At 50.5% G+C, this 14,904-nt stretch overlaps 1 protein-coding gene across 13 annotated transcripts in view; it reads right to left on the bottom strand.

Annotated features, from left to right (window-relative positions):
- The window catches only part of BUD13 (BUD13 homolog), a 678,491-nt gene that overhangs the window by 506,852 nt on the left and 156,735 nt on the right, over positions 1-14,904 (bottom strand). For 4 of the 13 annotated variants that reach the window (XR_014815371.1, XR_014815376.1, XR_014815372.1 and 1 more), the window contains one exon: positions 14,578-14,654. The exons of the other annotated variants lie outside the window; for them this stretch is intronic. The gene's annotated coding sequence lies outside the window, so the exon portion shown is untranslated. The remainder of the gene's footprint in view (positions 1-14,577; positions 14,655-14,904) is intronic. 13 annotated transcript variants of the gene reach the window in all.

Genomic DNA, 14,904 nt, shown 5'->3' on the forward strand with positions numbered 1-14,904 from the left:
TATCATGTGCTAATAATCTTTAACCCACAGGCAATTGTGGTCAGGGTGCCTAATCTTTAGCTTATGGGTGATTGTGTTTAGGGTGCAGTTAAGTCAGGGAGAAGGATAAGGAAGGACTCTAAGCTGTCCTTGCCTGTTCCTCCCTTGTCTTTCATCCCCTCCCTTCCTGATCAGCAACTGTTTGAACCTGTCCCGAGGAACTCAGGGAAGGTCGTGGTGGCTCAATGAAGCCCATTTCCTAAGAACGAGAAATGGGAGACACAGAAAGGCTTTTGCGCCCAGGAGCCCTATAAGGCCATGTTCAGTTTCAAGTTTGATGGTATAAATAAAATTAAAAGCAAAGCTATTAATCAGTAAAGCTAATTGATGGGTGGAAGGAGGGATGAATAGATGGATTTGTGATGAAACAAGTACAATACCTGGAAAGAGGAGAACTGAGGTGGTGGGTGGACTTTTCACTGAGAACTTCTTTCAGCTCTGTATGCTTAAACTTTTTCATGATACAATGGGGGGGAAACGGGAAGAGGTCCTTGCTAAGGCCTCACTTATCTGAAGCCTTTCTCCTTTATCTCTCCTCACTCCACACACCCTGGAAAGGATTTAGCACTCAGCCCTTGTTACTAATCTTATTTCCTTTACGAGGCTTTGTCCTTGTGAAGTGATCTTTGTCTTGCCCAGGATGAGGAATCCTGTTACTTTTGCAAAGATGAAGCTAGAAGGAGTTCATTGTTTTTAAGAGATTAGAGTGTAACAAAACCTATATGGGGGGGGGAATGTTTTGTTTTAGTGGTTTAGCAAAATTGGCCTTACCCTTTGATTGCTGAGGCAGAAGCTCAATTCACATAACAAGGCAGTGCCCCTGGGAGGAAAGAGATAGTTGACTGGCCTAATCTGCTCCCCAAGACTCAGGAATCAGGGAGATCTGTGGCTGGACTAATGGCCTGTAAAATCCAAGCTCCTAAAGTAGAATTATCTTAAGGTAAGTGAGTGGAACTGTATCAGTTAGCATGCCTTTGACTGCAAGTCACAAAAATCCTTATTCAAGACGAATCAAATAAAAAGGAGAATATATTCTTTTTATGCAGCAGGAAGTGAAGGGCTAAGGCAGGATCCAGAGTTGCCTTCCTCAAGGGCTCGGTGATGTGACTGGGGGCCCAGCTTCTTTCTCCCTCTCCTCCTTGCTCTCCCCGGTTTTGGCTTCTTCAATCTGGTGACGAGATCAGCTGGGGCAGTTCAAGGCTTCTCTTCTCGACTTGATAGCACTGGATAGCGTGCAGCACACGAAGGTAGACTGGTCTCTTTTGTAGCTGCCTTCTAGAAGCAAGAGGACTTCTTCCAGAAGCTCCTTGGTCTACCTCTTTTACTGTGTCTTACAGCCCAAACGTAGGGTACACTCTCAGTTCCTACACCAGTCACTGGCAAGGGGACTGAGTTTATTTTAGATGAGACTCATCTTGGAGGCTTGGGAATCATGAGGAGTCAGCTTCCCCTAAAGCCACTGAGTGTGTAGGAGAGTGGTGAGTACACAAAAGAAATCAGGGACTATTGTGCATGCATTTATTTATCTATTTTTATTTATTTATTAATTAATTAATTTATTTATTTTAGGGCCGCACCCGCGGCATATGGAGGTTCCCAGGCTAGTGGTTGAATGGGAGCTGTAGCAGCTGGCCTACACCATGGCTCACGGCAACGCCGGATCCTTAACCCACTGAGCGAGGCCAGGGATCGAATCTGAGTCTTCATGGATGCTAGTCGGGTTCGTTAACCACTGAGCCACAACGGGAACTCCTATTCATTTATTTTTAATTAACTCTCTTTTTGTCTTTCATTTTTCTTTTTACGGCCGCACCTGTGGCATATGGAGATTCCCAGGTTAGAGGCCAAATCGGAGCCACAGCCACAGCAATGCCACATCTGAGTCCTGTGCTGTGGCTTGTGGCAATGCCGGATCCTTAACCCGAGCAAGGCCAGTGATTGAACCCGCATCCTCATGGACACTGTCAGGTTCTTAACCCACTGAGCCACACTGGCAACTCCTATCATGAATTTTTTAAAAATAGAGAGGAGAATTGGGTAAACTACCAATAATATCCATGATAGGATCCCCAAGGAAGGGGTGGGCAGCCAGGAAATCTTCCCAGAGGAGCTGACCTCTGAGCTGGGTCTTGAACCAGGGGCAGGAGTTACTGGTGAGAGGAGAGGGAGAAGGTTATCCCAGGCATCGGGCTCAGCACTTGCAAAAGCATAACAAGATGTTCAAAGAACAAGGAGATGCCTGGCAAGACTGGAGTGCTGAGGGACACAAGCGATGTGACAAATCCAAATCAGGTTGGAAAGGGGGGCGGGGGTGACACAGTGAAGGCCCTCATTTGCAGGGTCAGTAACTTGAACTTCAGTCAATGGAATCAGAGGAGTCTGGTTTGTATAAGGATAAATTTGAAGGCAATGTGAGAATGACCCAATATACCTGGGAGGGAGCTGGACCAATTTTTTTTTTTTTTTTTTTAAGGGCTGCATCTGTGGCATATGGAGGTTTCTAATCGGAGCTGTAGCGGCCGGCCTATGCCACAGCCACAGCAATGTCAGATCCGAGCCATGTCTGCGACCTATACCACATCTCACAGCAACGCCGGATCCTTAACCCACCGAGCGAGGCCAGGGATGGAAACCACATCCTCAAGGACGCTAGTCGGTTTTGTTAACCGCTGAGCCACAATGGGAACTCCTGAGTCATTTCTATAGGAACGTTGCTGCATCCCTGTCAAACTAACCCTGTGCCCCACCAGGTTTTCTGAGCGCCCTTGGAGCTGTCCATGGTGTCTTCTCTCTAATTTGTGAATTCAAGGGGAGGCAGGCACTGACAGCTGTGGTTACTGCCTTGCCGTGGGTACACTGCAGGAACAGGGGTACATGGATAAAAGGGAATGAACCCAATTCCCTCCCAGTGGCCCTGAATGAAGCCACCACTCATGGACATAGAGAAACACGTCTGTTTCTCTAGCCCAAGTGCCTCCCAACGAGTCTCGTCCTCACACCCACTGTGGCATCAGCTTCCTGGCCAGCCGCCAGCCTTGCTAAGGTAGCTGCTGTCCCCAGCGCTGCTGCCATGTGGCCTGAAGCCCACCCCCTGCAGGGAGGTAGAAGGCATCCCACTCCCATGAGGGATTCCAGTGAGGGAACCAATGAGCTACTCGCCCTGCCTCAGCCCCACACCGAAATCCTCCCACTTCTAGACAATCCTACAAACATGCCAATCCCCTCACACCACTTCTCCCTTGAGCTACTGAACCCTGGCCTCTCTCCCTTCCTTCCCCTGATCCGAGGCGAGGTCTGCCCCAGCTCCTCCTCGTCCTCGCCACCTGTTCGCCCCTCCAACATCCAGGGTCTGGCTCCCACCCCAACCAGACTATAACAGGGCTGAGGCCACGAATGACCTCCCAGGGACCACATCCAAGGGCTGTTCTCCATCCTCCTCCGCTGGGACATCTGAGTGGTGCTTCTCACACTGAACAACCCCCTTCTGCTCACGCTCAGTTCAGGGCAGCGAACCTCTAACTGCGCAAAGCCCAACCGGGGCTTGATTTCAGCAATAGGGCGCTGTTGCTGGCCGTTTCCCTCTTCTCTGCCCATTTCCTGCCAGCCCCTCTCCCAAACTCTTTCTCCCCACCTGTCAGTGTTCCCTCCGGCTCTACCTCCAGCTGTGCGGTCTCCCCTCACTCTCTCTCCTGCTAGCCTTGTTCTTATGTAAAGCTGACTCATGTCTAAATCCCCAGGCCCCCTCGCCTCCTGAGAAAGCACCACGGCTTTGCCCTCTGCCCCACTGAGGAAGAGAGGAATGCAGACAGGACAGCCCCAGCAGGAGAGAGAGGGACAGTGCCCGGTCCCCTCTTCCCAGCTCAGCCCACTCATGTGGACAGAAGGCGCGACTGAGAGCACGGAGGGCAGAGCAGAAGCAACTCTCAGCACTGCTGCTAAAAGAGCCACAGTTCCCACATTGTGGCCCCGGTAAAGTGCTGCGTGAGGAGAACGCCATTCCTCCCCCACTGCCGTGTGCTCCGTCCAGGGCAGTGAGCCAGAAGACACGGCTCCGGGTCCACAAACAGTTCCCTTGCGAGGGGCACATTCGTTAGCTCTGCGTGCGCCATAAACAGCAGCTTGGTGTACGAGCGAGCCGGGCCACCCAGTGCTATTTCCGTCAAGGTTCTAACTATGGCTCAGATCCTTTCCTCTCGTTTTCAGCAGCATATTCCAGTTCCCAGAAGAAGGTGGTGAATATCCATGATCCCAGAGCTGCCTGATTCCCAATATGCGATCCCATGTCAGCAGCCAGGACCTAAGAGTCGGGCCTCAGATGCTGGGGCAGGGTGACCGCCAAGAGTTTCCGCATCCTTGCCCTGACATCCTCTCCCCTTCAAAAACAAAACAAAACAAAACAAAAACCAACTTTCTAAGAATCAGGTGTCCTCTGAAGCTACTTTTACTTTTTTGTCTTCTTTTTGTTTGTTTGTTTGTTTTTTAGGGCCGCACTCGCAGCATATGGAGGTTCCCGGGTTAGGGGTCCAATCGGAGCTGTAGCCACCGGCCTATGCCACAGCCACAGCAATGCCAGATCCGAGCCATATCTGTGACCTACACCATAGCTCACAGCAACGCTGGATCCTCAACCCACTAAGCGAAACCAGGGATTGAACCTGCATCCTCATGGATGCTAGTCAGATTCATTAACCACTGAGCCACGACAGGAACTCCTGAAGCTACGTTTTAAAAATTTCCAGCTAATGTGAGTTCCCGTTGTGGCTCAGTGGAAATGAACCCGACTAGTATCCATGAGGACTTGGGTTTGATCCCTGGCCTCGCTCAATGGGTCAAGGATCCAGCGTTGCCGTGAGCTGTGGTGTAGGTTACAGATGTGGCTCAGATCCAGCATTGTTGTGGCTGGTATAGACCAGCAGCTGTAGCTCCTATTCGACCCCAAGCCTGGGAACGTCCATATGTCACAGGTGCAGCCCTAAAAAAACATAAAACAATTTCCAGCTGATAATTTCACGAGAGAATGTTCTAGCCCTTTTCTTTCTAGTGTTCTCACTCAAGTGAGACGTTGGGCTCTTCACCTGGATCAATCAATTCTTTCTTCCCAAACTGCAATTCTGGTCTGTGTGGCTCTCCACGTCCTGATGGCTTTGTGGTGGTATTTGATAGCTCATGCTGATTCCACCGTCACCTCTTCACCCCAAGTCCAGCATTTAGGTTGCTGTTGTGTAAAGAGAAGCTCAGCCAAATGGTATTAATCCACGGTGCAGCAGGGCACAGCACACTAGGTCCTAAACCCCAAAGGTAACTCCCCAATTGTCGCCATTAACTGTGCTCTTATCAGCTGGAAGCACAGAAAGGTCAACCCATTACCAGAAATAAATCTTTTCATCAGACAATCAGGCACACAGGCTAGAGGAGAGTACAAAGCAGCCCTCTCCTTTGCTCTGTGTCAAGTCCCCCGTGGCATCATGACATCCAAAGTTCTGTCCTTCTGCTCCCCTGCCCCTTCTCAGGCTTCAGGCCTCTCTCTTTCCTCCTCAGGTACAGCTGCTTCTTCCTCTGGCCTCTGGCTCAGGTGTTCAGGCAGTGGGTCCCATCCAGTTTTCCCCTTGATGGGAGTCAAAAGGGGCTTCAGTTTTTTGTTTTTTGTTTGTTTATTTGTTTGTTTTTTGCAAGTCTTGCATATAGGATGAAGGGACCAGGAAAGAATGCCCAAGGAGAAAAAGCTTCTCTAGTTCTGCAGATCTTAGCCTTCACTATGAATCAAAACCATCCAGGCAGCTTTTTCTGAACAACAATGCTGGGATCTACCCCCAGAGATGTGATTCCATTGGTCTGGGGTGAGGTTCAGGCACCACTTGTAACCTCCAGGTAATTTTAAAGTGCAACCACTGCACTGATACTGATCATCATTCATGGTGTAACTGAAATGCAGGATTGTTGCTAACAGAGTCTCTTGTTTTCCTCTCTCTTACCAAAGCCCTCTTCTTCTGCTGGATATAGGCCAGGTGCCAGCATTGAGAAAGGTCTCTATCCCAGGAAAGAGGTCCAGATGCATAATCAAACAGCCTCCTGTGTCATACAGGTGCTAACCTGGGCCTAGAGGACAGGAGTGGATGGGGTTGGTTCTTTCCAGCTCTCGATGGCAGACAGTAGTACAACCATGGATGGGTAAAGACATCACTACTGCCAACACCTCTTCTTTCCCTCACCCTGCTAGAACCTGGTCAAAGCCACCCACTGATCGGGGGTTTCAGCCCAGAAGAAGGGCTGCTTCTCTGCTGGAACTGGAAGATGGAAGGGAGAAAGGGAGGTAGTTTGGGATCAGAACAAAAGGCTGAGGGAACAGACCCTGTAGGCTAGACTCTCACTTCTCAGGACTCTTCCAGGCCCCCAAGGGGACTCTGGATTGCCCCCCCCCCTTGACCCCAGGAGCTCAGGGTCCTCTGGCAGAGGGTACTCAGGCCAGCAGCCCTGCTGGGGCCCCTGTGTCCTCGAAGAGAGGACGCAATGCAAGGCTGGCTTCCTCAGGACAATCCTAGGTGTCCTCCAGTCCTTCTCACTCACTTCCTTGGTCCCCAGCATCATAATCTGGCCCTGGGCTCTTGCAAATACAATTATCTTCTCAGTTATCTACTGACAGGCTCTGGCCCCAGGGCTGCAGCAAGAAGAGATCAGAGTGATGTAGAAGGGACCGTGGTGTGTAAGATGTGTGTGTCTCTATCTAGGAGCCAAAGTCAAGTACAGATGCTCGGGTTGTGTTTCTTGGTGTACTGATAGTGTCCTTTTCTCCATAGCACTTTTTATTCTATTCCCCCAGTTGCCTCTCCCCTTGTTGGGAGGCAGGTGTGATCAGCTCCATCCTACAGATCAGGAAATGGAGAGTCCAGAACGTGAGGTCATTCTCCCAGCTAATGGCAGGGCCAGGATGCGATTCTGAGCCTCCGAACTCCCATCTCCACATCCTCCTTCATCTTTCCCCAGGACACTCTGCTGGGGGAAAGGCTGTGGCCACCAACACCCAGTCCAAGAGGATATTTTTCCAGGGGCATCTCTCCCCGCGTCCAACCCCAACGACATAATTCTAATTCAAGGATCTGCCTGAAAAAAATCTTCTCTCAAAAAAAACCTGGTCAAGAGACACAAATCTTAGCTGCTTTGCAAGACCTCGGTCAGGGGCAGACTCTGTTCTTCTCCTCCCCCACCAGCAAGAGCAGTCACTGTGGCTTTTATAAACCTCTAGTTAGTCTAAAGAAACCTGCTCAAATGTCACCTCCTCTGGGATGTCCTCCATGCCTTCCAATCTTCCAGTACCCTCCTCTCTGCTCCCACATCCCTGGATTCATGCTTCTTGAGTTTTATGATTTTTTTTCCTCCAGTTATTTGTTTACGGGTTGACCTCCTCTACCAGACTATGAGATGCTCATCAGATAGGATACTGCTTTAGTCCTCCTGATGTCCTCTGCAAGACAAGCCAGAAACTGTCCCCAAACAGGCTCAGACTGGGGATCCTGGCAGCCCTCCTAGAACCCTGGCCCTGGATCTGCTATGCCGTCTCCCTGAAAAGCTCAGGATAGGTAAGGTTCCTAGAGGGTAGGATGACTGGGCCTCTGGCACTACCCTGAAGCCCTTCTTCATCACTAACTATCCCATCCAAAGCCAGAAATTCCCAAGCTGGGTCTGCTGGATCTCGGGGTTAAAGGACAACATGAGGAAGAAAGATGCCACTCCCCCCCAGGGCCAGTCAGAGGTCCATCTCCCATTAGAGATCAGGCCACTGGTCAGCTCAAGATGAAATGAAGGTGGAGGACCCTGGTGGGAAGTGTATGGGTATCACATGGCACAGAGTCAGAGGTCCACAAAGAATCAACTTTTGCCCACATCTTCCCAGGGGCATCAGGGACGAAGTCTCTCAGTAAGGTCAAGGGCAGGCTCTGTTTCTAGGTGAGGATAGGGATTTGGCTCCTGGCAAGAGTGGTCCGTGTATAAACGATGCTGGATCCATGAAAGTTTAATAAATTAATGAAACCCCTGCTCTCACCTGTGGTCCAGGCTGAGAATCTCTGCAGGGAAAGTTGATCCAAGCCTGGGACTGTGCAAAGGATGCCCCCACCTGGGCTGAGAACAAGAGCCCTGGGCAGTTTATTGGGAAATCAATAAGGAGGCGGGCCCTGTCTGGGAGGCCGACACATTGTATACAGGCCCTCTGCAAACACAATCATCTCCTTGGTTATTAATGGGCCTGCTCACTGCCTCTTCATTAGTGCTCAAATATCAACAGAAAACCGTTTACTTACCATGGGCTCCTGCTCACGCCAAGCAAATTTGGACAGGGCTAGTCAAACAGGGAGCTTGTTGTTGGGCTAATGACAGAGCCCAGTGTAAAGTTTAGCAGCCACAGAAGCAGGCAGAGAGGGCAGTGGCCTGCGCCTGCCCCCAGCGGTGCCCCATGAGAACCAGGTGGGAGAGGAGTGGGGCCCAGGCAGAAGTGGCCATCCTGAGCCCCACTGCACAGCCGTGGCTCCACGTGTGAACTCTGCTGAGCCCCTCACACCGTGTGGTCAGTCGCAATTGCCTCAGATCTTCACAGTGATCCCGGGAACCAGGCCCGGTAGGAAGCATGAGGCAACGTGGGGAAGTGGCTGAGGGCATGGGTTTTACAGCTAAGACAGCACAGCACAAATCCCGGCGCTGGCTAACGACATGTGGCTAGGTATGGATTATTTGTCCTAGTCCTCAGTTTCCCCATCTGTAAAATAGAAAATGCAACAGTACTTACCTCACAGAGTTATGGTGAAGACCGAGACAGTGCACAGCACAATGCTTAGTCCCCAGAATCCCCTTTTGCAGATGAGAAAACTGAGGCTTGAATGAATTTGAGACTCACTCAAGGTTGTGTGCTTAGGAAGTAACAGAGTCAGCCTGGAGGCCACAGCTATTGAATTCAGGTTCAGGGAGATATTCCTAAGCAACCCCCACCCCAGGCTATCTGCTGCCCATCCTGGCCCAAGATGCCCTATGATGCCAGGAGCACATCTTGCCCCAAGATCACATCCCACCTGAAGTGGCCCAAGCTGCCTGAGCACTCAGCATGGACCAGCCAAGGCTGACCTACCCTGAGAGGACTCCCCTCCTACTTGCTCTTGTTCCCAGTATCTCTTTGGGAATGTCACTGACAGGGGGTGTCCCTTCATCCTCGCCCAGCCTTGGCCCCTAAGAAAGCGCTGTCTCTTCCTGGAGTCTCCCCAGAACAACTCATCTGGGCTCAATGAGGAAGCAGCCTGGCAAGTTTCCTGAATGGCCTGAGTGCCAAGTTCCTCTGCCGAGTGGCCCAAGCTTGGGGGAGGTGCCCCAAGCACCTGTTTAACATAGCAGATGCCTGTTTAATGTCTTCCCCTGAGGATATTAGAGGCTCTCAAGTTGAGCCCAGGACTCACTAGAAAGAAGAAACCTCTGGTGGCTGCACAATCAGAGAGGCTGAGGGAAGGGGGCAGGGAGCAGAAGATCCCGTTCCTGGAGCTGCACCTGTGACCTTGGCAGACCTTGCATCACATGCCTGCTGCAAACAGTTGACAAGTTGGGCACTAGGGCAGCCCCAGGTTAGGCCTTGGGGATGCCAAGCTACACCCCCATGTGCAGAAGGTTTGGGTCTATTATGAAGGTACACAAGCAAACATGCCAGGTGATCAGAGCTAAAAGGTCCACAGGAAGGGCCTAGAGGTCAGGGACAAAAGGGGACTTGGTTCTGCCTGGGGAACTAAAGATGACTTCCTAGAACTAGAAGGATGAGACTGAGTTTCCGGTCAAGGAGAGAAGACAGGCCTCCCAAGTCCAAGAGCAGTGCATGCAGACAGAAGGCATGAGAGAGCAGGACACAGAGAGCGGGCAGGGAAAACGGGACCAGTCCTCCCCCACCCTTGTGTCCCACAGGATGGCACTTGGGTGGTAACCATAGGTGTGGGGAGCTAACACCATGCACTCAGTCTCTGTTTGAATGCTTTCCGTGACAAGGAATTCATCCCCTCACACGCCAACTTGTTCTCAGTCAGTGCTTTTGCACTGAAGCAATACCCCCCACCAAGACCTAAGTCAGCCCGTGAGGCAGCACAAGGAAGCAAGTCCTCACTGATTGTACAGAGCACGGACGAGTGCCTCCTGTATACTGGTACTGGGTATACAGATGTGAACAAGAAAGACCAGCCCTGCTCTCAGGGAGCTGCATGCTGGAGGGGGCAGAAGGACACTATCCATTTAAACAAACACACAGCAAGACAACTTCTGGTAGAGATAGTGCTGTAAGAGACAGGGAATTTGTTCTGTAGTGGAGGATGCTTGCGGAGGGGACAAGGGAGCAATTTTGGATTTAGAGGTCATGAATAGTCTATCTGAAGAGGAGAAATCTGAACTTGAGATGAAACGGAGAGAAAGGACTCTTGGATGTGGGGCTTGACAGCTGGGCATGGGGTGGTACCCTGTTCCAAGATGGGAAGACTGTGGGCAGGTGGGGATGAGCAGAGGATGCTCAACTGCCACCCACACCTCAGAGAGACCCCACCTATCAACCTGCCCTGAGCTGCAGCCCCACATACCCTGGGCACTGATGCCTGCCTGCATACACGCGTGCACATGCGCACTTCTTTCCTCTGTGCCCACACTCACACACGGACCCAAGTGGGGGTCCTTCTCCCACAGTAAGGAACACACTTGCAGGGCACACACATAGGGCCCAATACCCACGGCTGGCCATCCATGGACACCAATGGCTCGGATGCCCAGAACACAGACGCATACGTTTGTCCTCTTCCTTGTCCTCATGCACACCCCTTAGGCCTCACTGTGCTCACTAGTTATCTGCTTTTTTAACCTCAGCTAATGCGTATGTCCACCCCAGGGTGACTGGACTGGGTTTCTTCTCCAAAGGGGAAGAAATTCTGATGCCTGAGTCATCTGAACCTATGGCAATGAAAGGTCTCCTGACCAGAAGGAACAAGAAAATGTCACTGGCTGATGGGAACAATTTCAATGCAAAATGCCACCTTCTAATGATTGCACCTTTTGCTGCGGCTGCCAGCAAAAAGACACTTAGCTCTTTCCCAGGGGCCAGACTCTGATCAAACAGTTTTGTACTTCCTTCTGCCTCCCCCTTTCTCCAGAACTGTGCCTCTCTGGCCAATCTTGGCTCCTCCCAGTGCCAGCCCAGGCCTTCCCCTGAAGCAGACAGAAGGATGCCCCCTGGAGGGCCAATCATGGGGCCTCTGTCACTCCTCCACCTTCTGACCTCCAGGTGGGCTCAAGGGGCTCCTGCTCCATCCACTTTAACCCAGGACGTGGGATGAGGGGCTCTCCTTAGGGAGAGCATCACTCCCCCGGCCCAGTCACTCAATCCCCTCTGTACGGGAATCTCCTCTTTGCTTCCTCTCTCCTCTCCAGACTCTAGGCTGCACGTAGAGGGGACAGGATGGTGCCCATCCCGTTCACCATGAGTCCTCAGAACCTAGTGTAGGTCTGGCACAGCACAGGTGCTCCATAATATTTACCGAATGGATGAAGAAGGGGACCACACTCCTCTTGTGCAAAGCAAAGCAGAACATTTCTGCTTTTTCCCCAGACTGCTCTGGTTCACTCATTCTATACTCTTGGGGCGCACTCAGTCACTCTATCTTCCTAAACCATCCCAGGTGGTCCTGCCCATCCTCAAACACCCTCAGAGCCTTCCTTCTCCCCTCTGCTTAGTAGGGAGCTTCAGAATCTTAGGGTGTCCCCCCAGCCCTACCTCACCTCTCATTACAGCACCTCCACCCCACAAAGACTCACAGCGCTTGTTCTGGGTTCTCTGTCTACAATGCCCTCATTCACCCTTGGAGAGTCTATGTATCCTGCAATCCCCATTCAAAGGATACCTCCTATGGTAGGCTGAGTTCTAAAATGCCCCCCAAGATTCCCCAGCCTTTGATATTTTAATCAAACTCTAAGTACTGCTATAAGGAATTTTGCAGGTGTACCTAAAATTGTGTTGTGATGATCGTTGTACAACTATAAATGTAATAAAATTCATTGAGTTAAAACACATAAAGTCCCAAATCAGTGACCTTAAAACACAGAGATTATTCAGGTGGCCCCACCTAATCACCCAGCGCTTCTCCTGGTCACAGGAAGGAAGTCAGATTGGAAGCATGAGCCTCTGGCTTGACGGTGGAAGAGGCCACATGGACAGGACTGGAGAGAAGCCCCTGGGAGGTGAAAGTGACCACAAGCCACCTGCCAGCTGGGAAGTGGGGGCCTCAGTCCTACAACTGCCAATAACCTGAAAAAGCTTAGAAGTGGATTTTTTTCCCAAAGCCTCCGAATGAGAACTGAGCCAGGCCAACACCATGAGCTCAGCTCAGCCTTTCATGTACTCTGAGCCAGGCTGGGCTTCTGACACCCAGATCTGGGGAATAGGTGTGTGTGTTTGGGGGGGGGTTGCAGGGGTTTTTTGTTTTATTTTTTAATTTTAATTGTGGTAAGATACACAAACCATAACATTTGCCACCTTAGCCCCTTTTTAATGTACAGTTCAGTGGTGTTAAGCACATTTACACTGTTGTGCCGCCAAGGCCCGGAATACTTTCCATCTTGCAAAACAGCCGCTCTGCGCCCGTTAAACAATAACTCCCACTTCCCCTCCCCGCGGTCCCTGGCAACCGCCTTCCTACTTTCCGTCTCTATGAATTCATAGGTATTGTTTTCAACAGCTCAGCCTGTGTGATTTATTCCGCAGCAAGAGACGTCTCCTCTCCTCGCCCCTCGGACTGATCCCTCTGCGGCTGCTCATGACTTTCTCCTCCAGGCTCCCCCACTGCCCAGCCCCTAGTGGGGGGCAGCGTTAGTGCCCATGTCCAGGTGGGGAACAGGACTAGGGAGTCCCCTGAGGATATATTCACCACTGATTCCCCATGGTGCCTGTTACTATAATAGCTAATAAAAATGATAAAAATGACAGCTACCATTTTCCCATTTGTGAAGCGTCTATTGTGTATGGTAATAAGCCCTTATAGAAGCCTCACTAAAAAACCATGAAGGTGGTAGTATTCATAATGAAAATAATAATTACTGTAATTTATGGCATGCCGGGTGAAATGTTTTATATATATTTCCTCATTTAAATCCTGCTGCCTTATAAGGTCAAAATTATTATTCTCCCATTTTAGAGACGGCTCAGAGAAAGGCTCAGAGAGACTGAAGATAACAATAAGGAGTTCCCGTCGTGGCGCAGTGGAAACAAATCCGACTAGGAACCATGAGGTTGCGGGTTCAATTCCTGGCCTCGCTCAGTGAGTTAAGGATCTGGCATTGCCATGAGCTGTGGTGTAGGTCGCAGACACAGCTTGGATCTGGTGTTGCTGTGGCTCTGGCATTGGCTGGCGGCTACAGCTCTGATTCGACCCCTAGCCTGAGAACATCCATGTGCTGCAAGTGTGGCCCTTAAAAAAAATAAATAAATAACTACGTGGTAACCAGCAGGCTGCACTCCACAGAATTACACCTGTGGGACCAAGAGAACAAGGCCATGTGGGTGGGTCTTGTGGAGTGTTTTCAGAGACACTCAGGGCTGGGAGAGACCTTGGCATCAAACTTTGGACAAGATTTGGTGAGGATGCCAGGAGGGCATGGCAGGGAGAAATCAGAGTCAGATGCTGAAGCTGGGCCCCGTAGTTTCAAACCAGTGGGGAAAGATGGAGAGAAATATGGGAGAGCCAGCCAATCTCCAATTCTCTTCTTCAATCAGAATAACTCCTCTTTTAACTATTTCATATTTTAGAATTCCAAAACAGAGATAGAGTGCTAGAAACGTGGTCTGAAAACCAATAAACGGTTCCAAACCCTTTCCATGAAGATGTTATACTTAACTATAAAGGCTCAGAGAGGTGAAGTCACTTGCCTAAGCTTACACAGCCTTTCTGTGGTCAAAGCAAGACTAGACCACAGGTCTTCTCTCAGATCCCCTTTAGAATCACAGGGAAGATCTTGCAGGAGATAACCAAGAGTCCTCAATTCCGTGGGGTCTGCTGCTGGACTCGAAGCTGCCCTTAAGCCAAAAAGACACAATAGGTATAACAGGACCCCATGCAAAGAATGAGCAGTGGCCTGGGAGCGAGCACAGGAGATGCCAGTCTCGACTCTCCCCCTAGCCATTTGAGTGACCCAAGGCAACTCACTTTTCTTCTTGGGCCTCAGTTTCCCCATCTGGGAAATGAGGGTTTAGGCTGGGTATTCCTCTATTTTTTCCAGCATCAATGTTAAATGAGGCTATGGTTCTGTGATCACAGAAAGGCCAACAAGGAAAAAACTCAGACCAGCAGCAGTGACTCAGCACTCCCTTCCAGCTCTCTCCACTGGCACCCCACCCCCACCAAAATCCAAAGCAGCTTCAGACGGGGAAGTGCTGTGAAAGTACAGAGACCCAGGCAGGAGGTGTCAGCACCAAAGGAAGTAATTTAATAAGGGCCCGCTTGGAAATTATATCACCCCAAATAATATAATAAACCCTAATTTACTCACATTTATCTCCCAGAGTTTTTTGGGGAAGCATAATCTTGCCTGCTCTACAGTGATGGATTAGCGCACTGGAAACTCCACTGGGAAATAAAAAAAAATACATCTTGTAGTTTCTGACGCGTTATTATTCAGTGTTATCTCATATGCCTCATTCCAGGCCCATTACTCATGTTCACTTTTTCCCTTCTGTTTTTTTCCCCTCCCCTTCTTAAAAATCAGGACCAGAAGCAGGGCTGCCAACACACGGCATCACCCAGCCACTCGCCTGAGCAGAGCCTAGTGGCAGGGATTCCTGAGTTGGGCAAGGGGTGATGGGAGAGAGGGGGACCT

This window comes from Sus scrofa, chromosome 9 (genome assembly GCF_054392235.1).
Source record: "Sus scrofa isolate SSC_HxYL_T2T_F1_AM1 chromosome 9, Sscrofa_HxYL_maternal_Yorkshire_Landrace_v2.0, whole genome shotgun sequence".
Classification (NCBI taxonomy): domain Eukaryota; kingdom Metazoa; phylum Chordata; class Mammalia; order Artiodactyla; family Suidae; genus Sus; species Sus scrofa.